At 40.9% G+C, this 18,484-nt stretch overlaps 1 protein-coding gene across 2 annotated transcripts in view; it reads right to left on the minus strand.

The window, feature by feature from the left end:
* SMYD3 (SET and MYND domain containing 3) overlaps positions 1-18,484 on the minus strand; it is a 749,543-nt gene that overhangs the window by 723,084 nt on the left and 7,975 nt on the right. The window lies entirely within an intron of this gene.

The following is an 18,484-nucleotide window of genomic DNA, read 5'->3' on the forward strand; positions in this document are numbered from 1 at the left end:
TCCTTCCAATTAATACTCAGGGTTGATTTCCTTTAGGATGGACTGGTTGGATCTCCTTGCAGTCCAAGGGACTCTCAAGAGTCTTCTCCAACACCACAGTTCAAAAGCATCAATTCTTCGGCGTTCAGCTTTCTTTATGGTCCAACTCTCATATCTGTACATGACTACTGGAAAAACCATAGCTTTGACTATACAGACCTTTGTTGGCAAAGTGATGTCTCTGCTTTTTAATAGGCCATCTAGGTTAGTCATAGCTTTTCTTCCAAGAAGCAAGCATCTTTTAGTTTCATGGCTGCAGTCACCATCTGCAGTGGTTTTGGAGCCCAGAAAATAAAGTCTGTCACTGTTGGCACTGTTTCCCCATCTATTTGCCATGAAGTGATGGGACCGGATGCCATGATCTTCGTTTTTTGAATGTTGAGTTTTCACCTTCATCAAGAAGCTCTTTAGTTCCTCTTCGCTTTCTGCCATAAGGGTGGTACCATCTATCACTATTACTATTTACTTATCAATCACAAATAATATCTTAGGCATTGCACCTGATGCTGTATACTTTATCATAGGTTTTCTCATTTATTTCTTTCAGCAACCTCATAAGGTAGGTACTGTTGTTATTGTTATTATTATTACTATTAACCCTATTTATCAATGAAGAAACTGGGTTTAGCAAGTAATTTTTCAGGTTCATACAATTAATTAACGGCATTTTTGTTGTTGTTGTTTAGTCAATAAGTTGTCTCCAACTCTTTGTGAATTTATGGACTGCCAGACTCCTCTGTCCCTGGGATTTTCCAAGCAGGAATATTGGAATGGGTTGCCGTTTTCTTTACCCGGGGATCTTCCCAACCCAGGGATCAAACCCACATCTCCTGCATTACAGGCAGATTCTTTCCTGCTGAGCATCAGGGAAAATTCCAGTAAATGGCAAAACCAGAACCTGAACCAGAATGTATCTGATAACAAAGCTCCTTAACAGGTATGACATAAGTATTAACAGGTTGCAATTCCTCTAGAATGAGTAATAACAGATTCATTATCCAAAAGACATTATAGGTGACATTCACCTACAAGTAACTACACCAACTTCTGAATGCTTCAGCCAAAAACAGAAAAACCCAATTCCATCTCTAGATTAACTGACCTTTCGTTTTTTTAAAAGCTCCTTCAGGGATGTGAGTGATGATTTTGATAATATACCACATTTACATAGTCCTTATACACAAATATATACTATAACAAATTGATCTTCACTATAATCCCATGGATACAGATAGGAACTATCATCTGATTAGATGAGGCAAGTGAAAGGTCACAAATCTGACAAGTAACAGAAGAAGGACTCAAACCTAAGTCTTCTTACTCCAAGTACAGAGCAATTTTTTTTACCACAACACGTAGACAAACAGGTTAATAAATATTAAAAACAAATCTCAAAAAAGAGTAACTGCTTCCCAAAAAAGAGTAATGGCTCCCCCCAAAAGGAGTCTACACATCACACTCATTCTCATCCATGATCAAAAGCCTTAAAGACAAAACAATGTGCTGTTCTCCAAATGACATCATTGAAAGAAAGGAGAAGGAACATTAACACTCTTCAAAAAGGATGGCCGCGGGACCTAGAAGGAAGGCAGAGGATCACAGTCTCCAAGATAGGAAAATAAAATTATTTACCTGTACTAAAGGAAAATACAGAAAATAAGGTTGAAAACTATACTGAGAAATTTAATTTATATGAGGAAGAACCATCAGAATCGGTATATATTGGCAGTACTAAAAGACATAGATCCTGCAATCAGAGATTCCAGGGGAGACAGAAAATTATATAATAAATATAAGTTCAAATAATTAACTAAAATACAACGTAGTACACAGAATAAAAGATATATGCTATGAGTACATGGAAAAGAGAGTAACACTTTAACAAACTGACTAATTGAGTAATCTGTTGATCTACATTAAGAAAAAGTTAAAAATAGGAAATGCTTCAAAATACAAGAAAACGAGTTTCAGAAGGTGTCAATCTGCTGTAGAAAACTAAGCTCAGTTTCTAATATAGCTGCCACTTACTATGCTTTTCCATTTCCGATGCCCAGTACATGAATCATTTGACCTGTCAATAAATTGACCATCCAAAAATGCACTGCTCACTAAATCCTGCTCATTCAGGGGTGGGCTCCAAGTTATATTTAAATCAAGTTACTCATTCTGTGACTGATAAATTAATGACTAAAGACAGTTCTTACAAGTCTAAAGTAGGCTTCTAGAATCATCTGCTAGCTCGAGTTGTATATCTTAACTAAAGACAACAGAAGATCTTCCTATAGATCTCCAATATTAAAAGGTCAGGTTCAAGAAAATCAATCAAAAAGCAAAGTTAAGACAGATAAAAGTGAAGTTTGCCAAGAAAAACGTCAGAGCTAAGCATAGAAAACAATAGTAAAAACTTTAATCAGGCTGTTACTGAGATATGCTGCAAATATTCACATTCAAGTAATATTTATTTCACCCCAGTAGTCTCAAATTTCAGTGCCAATAAGACAAAGTAGACAAAAAGACAGATTCCATAGGGAATGTGTTCTTATCCTGCAGGTAAGCAAGTCTTAAAATTTGCTACATACCAACACCACCCAGGTAGTCTAGTAAGAATGTACACTAGTGTGCCTAAAATAGTAGATATTCTGAGAAACACAGAAAAACAAATTTTAAAATAAGCCCACTGCCAACTTATTCTGATGGTTGTGGGTCATGCTTTGAGAAACAGCAATATTCCAGGCATTATACTAGGTACTCTCAGATGTGTTCTTTCACTTAACCTTCATAAAGATCACATGACATAGATATTATCCTTACTTTATGAATGAGGAAACAAAAGTCCAGGGGTTAAGATGCCCAAAATTAAACAGCTAAAGAGAAATAAAAAGGACAGAAGACCAAAACTTAAACGACTAGAGAGAAAGAAAAAGGACAGAAGAGAAATTTGCTGTATTAGACAGCAACGTGAGAATAAAGTAAAGAAGCTGAAAATCAAATATTCTTAAAAGCATTAAAAAATAAAAATAATAGGAAACCAGAGAGTTTCATTATCTTGTGTCACTCAAAGACACAGAGACATGAAAGATCAACACGAAAAATTATACACTATTAAATAATTATTTAAAATTATCTCTATAAAAAGAATGTCTATATGTGCATAACTGAGTCACTTTGCTATACAGCAGAGATTGGCACAACGTGTAAATCAACTATACTTCAATTTTTTAAAAAAATTAAAATTATCTCTGTAGCTGACTACACGTAGGCTGAGGCAGAGAGCAAAAGTACTTTGGTATGAAGTTATCTATGTTTAAAATTTACTTTCTTTGAACTTTCAGTCATCTTTAACAGGTAAATTAAATACTCACCTATTAAAATTTATTTTGATATAAACTTCTTGGTGATTACACAGAATTATAATTTTGATAAAAAGAATTCAGCCTGTGGCCCAATGTATACTAGCTCTCTTAACTGGTAGTACCAACTGATAGAGCATATTAATTAATTAAAGGAAGGAGAAAGTTTCAAAGTACAAGGAAAACGTCTCAGGAGCTGGCTGTAGACATAGTGCTCTGATAACCCTGTAAATCTCAGAAACTGAAATGCTTATCAAGCATCCCTGTGTGCTCAGTACTGTGCCAGGCCCTGGAAATTCACAGGAAAATAAGACTACATCCTTGTCCTCAAGGAGGCTAAAACCAAATGGGAAATAAAATCTAGTAAGAACCAAATTAGGAACTAAAGTATGTAATATTACCTACTACCGCAGATCAATGAAGGAAATCAGTGAGAAGCAGAGCAAGAACAGTAAGTATGAACACCTCTTCCATACCAAATACTTTCACACATGTTATCTCTCTTAATTCTAAGCATACCTGAGAGGTAGCGTTCAAGGTGAAGAAAGCAAAGTTCAGAGCAGGAAGTCACTTCCCTCAACTCCCATAACTAGAAGGTACACTGAGAGGTAAGGCTGAACAGAGATGGGCCGGATAAGACAGGACCACTTGCTAATCTGAGAGAGCTAAGAATCAGTCACTGAAGGGACATTTAGGGAAAACCACTAGGCCATTCAGGTATGACCTAAATCAAATCCCTTATGATTATACAGTGGAAGTGAGAAATAGATTTAAGGGTCTAGATCTGATAGATAGAGTGCCTGATGAGCTATGGAATGAGGTTCATGACATTGTACAGGAGACAGGGATCAAGGCCATCCCCGTGGAAAAGAAATGCAAAAAAGCAAAATGGCTGTCTGGGGAGGCCTTACAAATAGCTGTGAAAAGAAGAGAAGCGAAAAGCAAAGGAGAAAAGGAAAGACATAAACATCTGAATGCAGAGTTCCAAAGAATAGCAAGAAGAGATAAGAAAGCCTTCTTCAGCAATCAATGCAAAGAAATAGAGGAAAACAACAGAATGGGAAAGACTAGGGATCTCTTCAAGAAAATCAGAGATACCAAAGGAACATTTCATGCAAAGATGGGCTCGATAAAGGACAGAAATGGTATGGACCTAACAGAAGCAGAAGATATTAAGAAGAGATGGTAAGAATACACAGAAGAACTGTACAAAAAAGATCTTCACAACCCAAATAATCATGATGGTGTAATCAATGACCTAGAGCCAGATATCCTGGAATGTGAAGTCAAGTAGGCCTTAGAAAGCATCACTACAAACAAAGCTAGTGGAGGTGATAGAATTCCAGTTGAGCTATTCCAAATCCTGAAAGATGATGCTGTGAAAGTGCTGCACTCAATGTGCCAGCAAATTTGGAAAACTCAGCAGTGGCCACAGGACTGGAAAAGGTCAGTTTTCATTCCAATTCCAAAGAAAGGCAATGCCAAAGAATGCTCAAACTACCGCACAATTGCACTCATCTCACACGCTAGTAAAGTAATGCTCAAAATTCTCCAAGCCAGGCTTCAGCAATACGTGAACCGTGAACTTCCTGATGTTCAAGCTGGTTTTAGAAAAGGCAGAGGAACCAGAGATCAAATTGCCAACATCCGCTGGATCATGGAAAAAGCAAGAGAGTTCCAGAAAGGCATCTATTTCTGCTTTATTGACTATGCCAAAGCCTTTGACTGTGTGTGGATCACAATAAACTGTGGAAAATTCTGAAAGAGATGGGAATACCAGACCACCTGATCTGCCTCTTGAGAAATTTGTATGCAGGTCAGGAAGCAACAGTTAGAACTGGACATGGAACAACAGACTGGTACCAAATAGGAAAAGGAGTTCGTCAAGGCTGTATATTGTCACCCTGTTTATTTAACTTCTATGCCGAGTACATCATGAGAAACGCTGGACTGGAAGAAACACAAGCTGGAATCAAGATTGCGGGGAGAAAAATCAATAACCTCAGATATGCAGATGATACCACCCTTATGGCAGAAAGTGAAGAGGAACTCAAAAGCCTCTTGATGCAAGTGAAAGAGGAAAGTGAAAAAGTTGGCTTAAAGCTCAACATTCAGAAAACAAAGATCATGGCATCCGGTCCCATCGCTTCATGGGAAATAGATGGGGAAACAGTGGAAACAGTGTCAGACTTTATTTTTCTGGGCTCCAAAATCACTGCAGATGGTGACTGCAGCCATGAAATTAAAAGACGCTTACTTCTTGAAAGGAAAGTTATGACCAACCTAGATAGCATATTCAAAAGCAGAGACATTACTTTGCCAACAAAGGTTCATCTAGTCAAGGCTATGGTTTTTCCTGTGGTCATGTATGGATGTGAGAGTTGCACTGTGAAGAAGGCTGAGCGCCGAAGAATTGATGCTTTTGAACTGTGGTGTTGGAGAAGACTCTTGAGAGTCCCTTGGACTGCAAGGAGACCCAACCAGTCCATTCTGAAGGAGATCAGCCCTGGGATTTCTTTGGAAGGAATGATGCTAAAGCTGAAACTCCAGTACTTTGGCCACCTCATGCGAAGAGCTGACTCATTGGAAAAGACTCTGATGCTGGGAGGGATTGGGGGCAAGAGGAAAAGGGGACGACAGAGGATGAAATGGCTGGATGGCATCACTGACTCGATGGAGGTGAGTCTGAGTGAACTCCAGGAGTTGGTGATGGACAGGGAGGCCCGGCGTGCTGCAATTCACGGGGTCGGAAAGAGTCGGACACGACTGAGCGACTGATCTGATCTGATCTGATTATATCAGTACTGCAAAGAACAAACCAAAAGAGGGAAGATCTATAAAAAGATACAATTGTCTAAGAAACTGCTCTAGAAAGAAGCTGCCCCTCACTGTCAGAGCCAGCCTGGCACTATCAGCTTTGGCTAATTAAGGGAAAGAGAAAATTTCAAAGTATAAGGACAATGTCTCAGGTGTTGGCTGTAGACACAGTGCTAGGAGCTGCCCAACACTCTTAGCTAGTGGGTGGCGTTCCCCTGTTGAAGGTAATTCCACAAGCATCATCGTCAGACAAAGCTATTCTGTGGCAAAGATAGATCAAGACAAAAAAAAATTAAAATAAAAAAGACCTCTCCAAAACCATGAACACAAAACATGAACAATGTCCAAGCCACAAAAATGATCAAACATTCCCCATCCTGGCTAACACAGGTGACTGTAGCTTCTTTATCAATCATAGTTGTAGCCTCAATTCATTCCTCCTGCCTTCTAGGTCGGAGAAGGCAATGGCACCCCACTCCAGTACTCTTGCCTGGAAAATCCCATGGACCGAGGAGCCTGGTAGGCTGCAGTCCACGGGGTCCCTAAGAGTTGGACACGACTGAGTGACTTCACTTTTACTTTTCACTTTCATGCATTGGAGAAGGAAATGGCAACCCACTCCAGTGTTCTGGCCTGGAGAATCCCAGGGACGGAGGAGCCTGGTGGGCTGCCGTCTATGGGGTTGCACAGAGTCGGACACAACTGAAGCGACTTAGCAGCAGCCTTCTAGGTAAGATTTAAATCACTGAATCGCCCTGCTTCTTGACAGCATCCAACTCCGAGCAAAGTCTTACTTCCTTGAGCCCTCTCCAAATCACTTAACACAAGCCAAATCCTACAACAAATCCCTTCCAACATCCTCTGAGACACCCCACAATTCCCCCACGGTCTGTGAGTTTTCTCATTGAGATGAATTAATAAACCCCACTTCGTTCAATGGCTCGTATTTTCCTGGTAGTCTTTGGGTAGAGGGGGCACTGACAGAGACAGGAGCCTGTACTAAGCCAGAGGCAGTGGGAACGCACGAAAGAAAGAGACATTTTCAGATAAGAATGAAAAGAACTAGTAACAGACAAAGAAGAAAAAAAATCAAGACATACATCGCTAGGAATACTGAAATATTATGAACTTAGAGTGGATCTAGTTAAATTAGCTCATTTCTCATAGACTGTATAAAAGATATAGGAAGACAAAAATACTTAGTAGGCAATTTAGAGGTAAAACAATAATGATGTCTGGGTTCCAATTCCAAAGGTTCTGATTTAACAGATCTTGAGCGTAGCTTGAGCATCAGGATGTTTTAAAGCTCCCCAGGTGGTTCCTAGAGCAGAGTCAAGAATCACTATCGCAGAGGATTTTCATGACTGGGAGGAAGAAGGAAAAGCAATGGGAAAGGTGAAAAAAGACCCAAGGAATTACTGGGGCCAAAAGCTAAAATGAAAAATCTGGCTTGAAGACTGAACAGGATTCCAAGATACAGAGCAATGAAAATGATAAAGGAGGCACTGCACTTAACAAATGATGCACAGAAACCAGATGGGACTGTGAAGACAGGTTTGCTGCTGCTAAGTCGCTTCAGTCGTGTCCGACTCTGTGCGACCCCAGAGACGGCAGCCCACCAGGCTCCCCTGTCCCTGGGATTCTCCAAGCAACAACACTGGAGTGGGTTGCCATTCCCTTCTCCAATGCATGAAAGTGAAAAGTGAAAGTGAAGTCGCTCAGTCGTGTCCGACTCTTAGCGACCCCATGGACTGCAGCCTACCAGGCTCCTTTGTCCATGGGATTTTCCAGGCAAGAATACTGGAGTGGGGTGCCATTGCCTTCTCCGGAAGATAGGTTTAGGTGACTGGAAATATGGTCGACTGGTAAAGACAGTATTCGGCATTAGCAAAGTCTTCAGGTGGGAGACTTTCAGTCCTCTGAGGGTGCCTGCATAACAACTACACCTACTACCACAAATAGATGTAACTGTAGTTAGTGCCTGTTGTAGCTGTGTAGAAACGGAAACAGAGATATAGTCCTCCAGTCACGTTTCCTACCTGGTGTTCCCACACTGCCACCTAGTGGGTCAAAATGGCAAGGAGCTGATTTGAACTGAAAGTGATTTCTAGGTGGCTGTGAACTCATTTGGTTTCAAGGCAGGTGGAAAACAAGATGAATTCAAGGGTTTAAATCTTAAGGTTTTCCTCTGTTTGTTTAGAGTAGAAGATAGGCTTAAGGTACAGGGTTTCTTTTGGGGGTGTTGAAAATGTGCTACAATTGTGGAGATGGTTGCGTAACATTTTGACATACTTAATGCCAATGAATTATACAGTTAAAAATGGAAAAAATGGTCTTTTATGTTATATCACTGAATATATGATATGGTATAAGAATTATATTTCAACAAAGCTGTTACAAAAAAAAAAAAAAAGGAGGAAGAGGCAACAAATACAGGAATGATCTCAAGAACGGTAGAAGAGTTTCAAAAGGATGTCAGAAATCATTCAATCCCTTCATTTCTAGCCCCCTTCATTTCAAAAAAAGTAAAATTGAGGCTCAGAGAATTAAATCACTTATGTTACATAGACAGTAAAACCTAAGCCCCTCAAAAGGGCACTATTACCTTATTTAATAGCCTTCTCTTGTCTCCCAGTCCTGACAACTGATTTTTCTTAAGCTTGGTCCTCAACAGTGCTATCTTTTGTTCAGTAACTTATTACCTGGGGATCTCAGCCACACCAATGACTTCAAATAGCACCACTATCATTGCCTAGTGTCATTATTCCAACAATTAAAGCCCAAAACCTGCATTCATCTTTTACTTCTCCCTCGCCTGACGGTCAGTCAATGAACTGTATCAACTCTTCTCTCAAAAGGACCTGTTTTATTGCCAGGCTCTCTAACACCCCCCTAACTTAGGCCTTCATTACTTCATACCCGAGTAAAGGAAATTTTCTCTGAACTGGAATCCCCATCTTCAGTCTTCCCACACCTCTCCCCAGTCACATTCACCAAACCAGTTCTCCTGCACAAGTCTTCTCAACATTTGTACATTTCATATTGCTACTCAAAAATCTTTATGAGTTCCTCAATACCTACAAAATAAAGTTCAAATTATTTAGCCTGACCATCAAGGCCTTCTGTATTCCAGAATCTATTCCAACCTTATTCACTATAACCTTCCATACAAATAACATTCCAATATAGTCAAAATGATCTGCTACAGAATCCATGGACTTCCCAGGTGGCGCTGGTGGTAAAGAACCCGCCTGCCAATGCTGAAGACATAAGAGACACAGGGTCGATCCCTGGGTCAGAAAGATCCCCTGGAGGAGGGCATGACAACCCACTCCAGTATTCTTGCCTGGAGAATCCTATGGAAAGAGGAGCCTGGTGGGCTACAGTCCATAGGGTCACAAAGAGTCAGATACGACTGAAGCAACTAAGCAGATACACATAGAATCTATATGCATCTCTCCATTAGTTATACCCCATAGCTATTATCTATTTCACTTATATCTATTTACTATTAATCTGTTTGTCTTTCCGCTCCCCCAGCCCCTGTTTCCTAAAAGTTCTCAGTTCAGCCTTACCTAGGCATCAGCCTTACCTGTAGGGCTTTAAAAATGTGGCCCGGACATCTGGATATTTTTTAAAATTCTACAAGTAAATTTTACAAGGAGTGAACACCAGTGTTTCATAGACTTTAAGAAAGTCTTCTGTAAAATGGTTAAGTTTTCCGTACCTAAACTATCTAATATCATACAGTCAAAAACGAAAAAAACGTCCAGAGAAACTGTTTCCTAAATATCCAAGCATCCTTTTCTTGATCGTCTGTACAATATCAATCTAATTAACATCTATTTCTTAACAAGAGTAAACGCAGTAGTTGAAAAATGCCAACAAGAATTAAATTTTTATATACTCATGAAGTTAATTTGTGAGAAATATCACAACCATTCAAATTAAAAACACAACTTCATACATGCTTGTCCCACATATGATGATTATTTAAATATGAACAGAACATGCTAATGTAAATATGCAGTTTGAAATTCAACTGCAGAATTATTTATGGTATCCTAAGTAGCTTGACTAAACCCAGCTGTGCCAATTTCACCCTCGCCCTTGAATTTAAAGATGCAAAGAAGGGAGTTGGTTATGGTGAAAAAGAGAGTAGTTGTCAGCTCAAGACGGAACATTATAAAAACCTGGAGAGTCTTAAAATTTCTATGCTCAAACCATACTCTAAACCAAATAAAACAGAATCTCTGGGTGGGACCCATGCATCAGTATTCTTTTAAAGCTGCTTCCAATGGGTAGACAACGTTGAGAACCTGTGAATCAGAAAATCTCTCAGAGAAATATGAGGCTGACAACTGTTTACAGAGACTGAAACAAAGAGGGGGGAGGTCCCAGTTCTCTTATTGATTTATGAATGATTTTTATATATTTAAGATATATGCCTTTCTGTGTTACAAATATTTCCCTCAGTTTCTTGGCTTCCCATTATAAGACAGTTTTTTCATGAAGCCAAATCTGTTGATCTATCAATCTATCTTTATTCCCTTATGAGATTTCTCTCATTGTTTTTGCCTTGATGGCTAACAACAACAAAACAAACCAGAGAACTTCATAACATCATCATTTTCAACCAGAGTAATGAATAAAAATCAACATTAATCTAGGACTATAAATGCCCTTAAGTATTTTAAATTGAACATGAATAGGCCATGTGTAAAATAGTAAAATGGCAACAAGCTAACTTTAAAAAGGCAATCTTTTACTGGATTCAGACAAGTGAAGTAATGGTTTTGACAACGTTTACTTTTAAAACAAAATGTCTAAGGTGTTTGTCACACAGGTGAACTGAAAAGGAACAGTTCAGATATATACCTATGCCCCTGGAAAAGCAACCATTTGAGTTCTAAGATCAGAATGTGATATAGAAGAAAAGGTCACTGCACCAGTCACATTAATTATTTTCATCCTAGTAAGTAATTATTATAGCAAAAGCTAGGGGGGGATTAATTGCACAAAATATTTCCTAGTAATAAATTCCATTATAAATAGATCAAAGGCACAATTTTTCTCCCATATCATCACAAATCCAACTACCAGTTTCAGACAAGATTTTTTGACTTTCAATGTGAATAACATGATCAATATTATTAATAAGGCACTGTTGGGAATTCCCTGGTGACTCAGTGGTTGGGACTCCACACTGTCACTGCCAAGGGCTCGGGTTCAATCCTTGGTCCAGGAACTAACATCCCACAAGCCTCGTGGCATGGCCAAAAAATAAAGAAGGCACTGTTACCGTATCAGTTTGCCAGTGCTCTTTCATTATGGTGAGTTTTAGATAGATATCTATGACAAAATTTGATTCTGGTTGGAGTATTTTTGGTTCAAATTCAAAACAAACATTATGGGAAACGTCAGAGGTCAAAAACAGTTTGGAAGGGAGTCATGAAGGTGATCACTCAGGGAAAATAATTTTTTTTTTTTTTAATATTTCTTTGGGCTTTCAGACAGTAAAGAATCTGCCTATAATGCAGGAGACAAGGGTTCAATCCCTGGGTCGGGAACTACTTATTCATGTTTGGCTGCACTGGGTCTTTAGTTGCGGCATTCGTGATCTTTGCTGTGTCAGTGGGCTCTTTCCTTGTGGCACACAGTCTTTAGTTGTGGTGTGCAATTTCAGTCGTGCCAGCACATGAGCTTAGCTGCTCCACCACATGTGGGATCTTCGTTTCCTGACCAGGAATTAAACCTGCATCCCTTGCATTAGCAAGGAGGATTCTTAACCACTGGACCACCAGGGAAGTCCCAATATTAAGCTTTAATAGCTGAAAACCAAGCCCCTCAGTATCCTGAAAAATGTCTGCATGCTTTTCATCCACTGTCCACCAGAGGGAGCATCACATCTAATTAAGACTGCTTGCAGAACTCCCAAATAAAAAGTAGAAATCATCTAAAACATTAACCTGCAAAAATTTTAGATGTATATATAGCTTTAAAAGTTAAAAAAATCATAAAAATCCCCAAAATAACCTCAAATGTAATATTTATCCAATTATTGGATTGCTGAGAACTTAAAAAGTTTAAAAATACTTACAGAAATCACTGTCTTAATTTAGTGTAAATACAAGTTACACAGATATCTTGAAGTCACATACAGAAAATGTATATTCTGATTCAGTCAGTCTGCGGTGTAGCACAGAACTCTGCATTGCTAACAAGCTCCCAGTTGATAGAGATGCTACTGATTCACAGACCACATTCAGCAAGAACTGGATGACAACATAAGCTGAATGTCCAAACTCATGTGTTTAACTCTTACATAAAGTTAGGGAACTGACGGGTAAGGAGTGGGGCCCTAAATATGAAATGCAAACATTTGGGCAGATACTCATGAAATTTGGCACCTTGAACTCCCAAATTATGTTGAATCACCTTTACCAGTAAAAGTACTCTGAAGAGGTTGCTTTCCCTTTGCCTGAAGAACCTGCAAAGGCCTTCCCTATGCCAAGTGCCTTATAAAGGACTACTGATTCTCTCTGGGAACTACTTTCACTGCCTTCGAGAGTTTCTAGATCTATGGCCAGATTCGAGTCTGGTTGGGCCCCAAGGACAAAGCTAAAAAAACGTGACCCATTTGGAGGTGAATAACACACCAAAAGAACTGCAAGATTTTGCCAATTTCTATCAACAAAAACTTGGGAAACACATATGGGAAAGGATGCTAAGAGAGCTGTAGTGTTGGGTACAGGTGGAAGATAATGCTGGATTTTTTTTAATATTTATTTTTATTTATTTGGCTGCAGTGGGTCTACTTTGCGGTATGTGGGATCTAGTTCCCTGACCAAGGATCGAACCCAGGTTCCCTGCATTGGGAGTTTGGTGTCTTACCCACTGGACCACCAGGGAAATCCCTGGATTTTTTTTTTCAGCTGCTCTGGGCCCACTGTGGGGAGTGGGCTTTCTCTAGTTACAGCACATGGTCTGTCTTGTTGTGGCACAAGGGATTCTCTTGTGAAACACAGGCTTTAGAGTACGTGAGCTCAGCTTCCCCATGGCATGTAGAATCTTTGTTACCTGACCAGGGATCAAACCTGCATCCCCAGAATTGGCAGGTGGATCCTTAACCACTGGACCACCAGGGAATTCCCAATAATTCTGGATTGAGCTGAATTTATTGATATAAGTGGATTTATTCAATAGGTGTGAATTCAATAAGTTGGCTCAAGCAGCTGGAAATGACTCTTAACATTTGCTTGGTTGGCTGAGAGCTGAACTAAAGGTTGTTGCTATTCAGTGGTTCAATCGTGTCCAACTCTTTGCAGTTCCACAGACTGCAGCGTGTCAGGCTTCCCCATCCTTCACTCTCTCGGAGTTTGCTCAAACTCATGTCCACTGAGTCGGTGACACCATCCAACCACGTTATCCTCTGTCATCTCCTTCTCCTCTTGCCCTCAATCTTTCCCAGCATCCGAGTCTTTTCCAATCTAAAGGTGACCTACGCTAAATGAAACTGCAATGTCAGAGGTTTCATACACTGAGGAGGAAGTTATCTGATGGCTTAGGGAGATCACAGTGTTGAGTGGATTTAATATGTAAGACTTGCTTACCCACGCCCGAACCATGTCCCAGGAAGGATCCAGGTAACTTGCCATTCACCAAGCTAAAAGAAATACCTTCATGAGAGAAGCCCTGGCCTCCTTTAAGAGCTCCGTGGTGGCTATTCTCCAGAGGCCAGGAATAAAAGTGTGAACTCCTGCCATCAGACAGGGCTCCCAAAACTGAATGGGGGACAGTGGGGCCCCATGGTAGAAGGGATGACAGTACTCAGTCACCAAAGAGAAGGTGGGAGCAGACATCATAAAGGCAGCCAAAACAGTAACCAGAAAGATTCGAACTGCAGAGATCTTTGACATAGCCTAATTAATCACTGCGTCCCTAGAACTGAAATAGAAAGGCAATCTACTAAAGTTTTACCTGATTAATATAAGGAAAAAACTTCGAGGGCTGCTAAAGAGAAGTATGACTTAAATCACTGAAAAAATAAAGTGCTGTAGTTGTTCAGTCGCTCAGTTATGTCTGACTTTTTGCGACCTCCATGGACTGCAGCACACCAGGCTTCCTTGTCCTTCACTATCTCCCAGACTTTGCTCAAACTCATGTCCATTGCGGAGAAGGCAATGGCAACCCACTCCAGTACTCTTGCCTGGAGAATCCCATGGACAGAGGAGCCTGGTGGGCTGCAGTCCACGGGGCTGCTAAGAGTTGGACACGACTGAGCAACTTCACTTTCACTCTTCACTTTCATGCATTGGAGAAGGAAATGGCAGCCCACTCCAGTATTCTCGCCTGGAGAATCCCAGGGACAGAGGAGCCTGGTGGGCTGCCATCTATGGGGTCGCACAGAGTCGGACAAGACTGAAGCAACTTAGCAGCATGTCCATTGAGCTAATGATGCCATCCAACCATCTCATCCTCTGGCCCCCTTTCCTCCCACCAATTCCCATTCCTGAGCCACTTCAGAGACCCAGAGCCCCTTGAGAGAAGGGAAGGTCAGGTCCTTGAAGAAGAACTCTACCAGAGAGTCAAATATGGATAATATAAATTTTCCTCCTAGGCTTCCCAAAAGACATCTACAGCCATTTACAAGGATAACTTTGCACTAGGGTCCTCATAATGCAGATGTTGGTGGGGGTGGGTTACTGGATATTAGCCCAGAATTTAATTCTTGGCCCAGAACCCAAATTTGGTCCAATCTCTCAGAAATAGAAGCTTGTGGAAGTCAGAGAATCAACAGGATTTTAGCTCAGATTCATTTCACAGTGGGCTTGGTAAGCCCCTGAATCCACCTCACGGTTACAGTCTCCAGTTCTAGAATGCAGATTTGGGAAGGACATCACCAACAACTGTCAGAATCCCCGCTCATTCCCTAACCCATGTAGTAATGGCTATTATGGTTCAAGTGGAAGCCACTAGAACTGGCTTTGCCCTCCTAAACACTGACCCAAAACCAATACTGCATTTCTGGAGGGCGTAATGCTACCATCACTGGTGGTAGCACTATCTCACAAACATCATCTCATGTTTGTGAGAGGCAACGGTGATGATTCCTCCCACATCCTCACTTAACTTGCCTATATGGCAATGGAGAAGACAGATGGATCTCAGAGAAGGACAGTGATTACTGGGTATCAAAGTTATAGACTACTGAAAGGAGAATGCGACTCAGCTCTAAGAAGAATGAAATCACCCAAAGATGGGTGAAGAGATTTTGGATACTCTTTCTGGGAGAGGGCTAGTGTTTTCAGTTGTGCAAAGGATAGTTAGGTGGGAGAGTGAGCTTGCACTTGTCTGTTAAGTACAGTTCAGTACAGTTAAATAAAGTATGTATAGATGACATGGGATGACCTGTGCTGGCTTCTGCAGTTTAGCAACATTGCAAAGTGGAACCACACTTACCAAAATTCCCTCTCTGTGTGATTCTAGGTGAAGCTCGGCCAAAATAGACATGGGTGAGATTTGGGAGGCAGAAGCGCAGCAAGACAGTGTATCCGGACAGTCTGTGTAGGGCACCGCGCTCTGCTGCGGCTGGTGTGCACTGTTACTCATCTAATGGCTCACTGTATGGCCTGGGGCAGCAGGCCAGCTCTTTCCTCCAATAATTCCCACTGTATCTCTTTCTGAACATTCTTCAAGGCAAACAGTACCGTGGCAAAGAGCATCAGCAATTTCCGTGGGCCATCGGTGTCACTGAGGGGGAGGCAAGGAGAGACACAGGTTCCAACTGCCCTATTAGTTGTAACTGGATTCCAATTTCTTCTTCCTTTCTTCCACTTGATACCAGATTATCTTTCCACCAGTTCTTCTGACTTACCAGGTTTTCAGGCCCACTACAGAGGGCAGAGGCAACAGCATATTTTCATATTGTTCATGGGGTTCTCAAGGCAAGAATGCTTAAGTGCTTTGCCATCCCCTTCTCCAGAGGCCCTTCCCTGGTGGCTCAGAGGTTAAAGCGTCTGCCTGCAATGCGGGAGACCAGGGTTCGATCCCTGGGTAGGGAAGATTCCCCTGGAGAAGGAAATGGCAACCCATTCCAGTATTCTTGCCTGGAGAATCCCATGGATGGAGGAGCCTGGTGGGCTACAGTCCACGGGGTCGCAACGAGTCGGACACGACTGAGCGATTTCACTTCACTTTACTTCACTTATTCTCCAGTGGACCACGTTTTGTCAGAACCCTCCACCATGACCAATTCATGTTGGGTTGCCCTCATGGCATGGCTTATAGTTCCACTGAGTTACACAAGGCTGTGATCCATGTGATCATTTTGGTTAGAAATATCAATAACCTCAGATATGCAGATGACATCACCCTAATGGCAGAAAACAAAGAGGAACTAAAGAGCTTCTTGACGAAGGTGAAAGAGGAGAGTTGAAAAGCTGGCTTAAAACTCAACATTCAAAAAACTAAGATCATGGCATCCAGTCCCATCACTTCAGGGCAAACAGATGAGGAAAAAATGGAAACAGTGAGAGACTTTATTTTCTTGGGCTCCAAAATCACTATAGAGAGTAACTGAAGCCATGAAATTAAAAGACACTTGCTCCTTGGAAGAAAAGCTATGACCAACCTAGACAGAGTATTAAAAAGCAGAGACATCACTTTGCCGACAAAGGTCCATCTAGTCAAAGCTGTGGTTTTGCCAGTAGTCATGTACAGATGTGAGAGTTGGACCACAAAGAAGGCTAAGTGCCAAAGAATTGATTCTTTCCAATTGTGGTGCTGGAGAAGGCTCTAGAGAGTTCCTTGGACAGCAAGATGATCAAACAAGTCAATCCTAAAGGAAATCAACCCTGAATATTCATTGGAAGGACTGATGCTGAAGATGAAGCTCCAGTACTTTGGCCACCTGATGCAAAGCTGACTCACTGGAAAAGACCTTGATACTGGAAAAGATTGAGGGCAAGAGGAGAAGGGGGATGAGATGGTTGGATGGCATCAACTCAATGGACATGAGCTTGCGCCAACACCAGGAGATAGTGAAGGACAGGGAAGCCCGGTATGCTCAGTTCATTGGGTTGCAAAGAGTTGGATGAAATTGAGTGACTGAACAACAACAACAGTATCTTTATCAACTTATCATGTCAACTCTAATCTCTATAATCCTTATCCCTTGTCATTCAAGGATTCTGGGTCTGTGATCAAACCCTAAGTGATATAATCCCTTCCCACAAAAACTGACCAGCCTTAGAGAACAGCCTTGACAGCTGGGAGACACCGGATGACCATATATATAGTCACCCACTGGGAAAGAACCTGTACAAATGCCCAGAATTTTTTTAACCTAAAACTTTGTGGTGTCTCACTTTTAAATACAACTGGCCAAGAATGAACAGACACTTAAGGACTCTTTTCCTTTCCTTTTTCCTTTTCATAGAAAATTTCAAACATTCCCCAAAGTAGAGAGAACAGTATAATAAAAAAACCCATCAACTAGCTTCAGAAATTATCAATACATAACCAATCTTACATAACCTAAACTCCCCAATACCTCCCAATTCCATCACTTTAAACACCAGACAGCCTGTCACGCCATCCATTATCTATCTCAAAAAGATAAAGCTTTCGTTGTTTTTAAACTTTTCATTTTGAAATTAATTTCAGATTGATTTTTATCAGTCTTTTGAGAAGTTGTAAGAAATAGTAAAGAATTTGCAGGTGTCCTTCATAAAGATTCCCCATGTTAGTATCTTATGAAACTAAAGAACAATTAACAAAATCAAAATATTAACACTGAATCAATACTTTTATCTATGGGTTTTATTCAAATTTCATCAGCTGTCCCACAAATGTCCAATTCTTTATCCAGGATCACATTTGCATTTAGTTGCCAGGCTTCCCTGAATTCGAGAGTTCTTCAGTCTCTGCCTGTCATTCACACCCTTGACATTTTCGCAGGGCACTGCCTAGTTATTTTGTAGACTCTTCCTCAGTTGCTTCCCAAGTGGCACTAATGGTAAAGAATCTGCCCACCAATGCAGGAGACACAAAGGACACAGGTTTGATCCCTGGGTTGGGAAGATCCCCTGGAGGAGGGCATGGCAATTCACTCCAGTATTCTTGCCTGGAGAATCCCATGGACAGAAGACCCCGGTGGGCCAAGACATGGGGTCACAAAGACTTGGACACAACTGAAGTGACTTAACATGCATGCACAGCTGGGTTCACTGAAGTCTCCTCACAACTAAATTCAGGTTACATGTTCTGGCATCCAT

This window comes from Bos mutus, chromosome 16 (genome assembly GCF_027580195.1).
Source record: "Bos mutus isolate GX-2022 chromosome 16, NWIPB_WYAK_1.1, whole genome shotgun sequence".
In the NCBI taxonomy this organism is placed as follows: Eukaryota; Metazoa; Chordata; class Mammalia; order Artiodactyla; family Bovidae; genus Bos; species Bos mutus.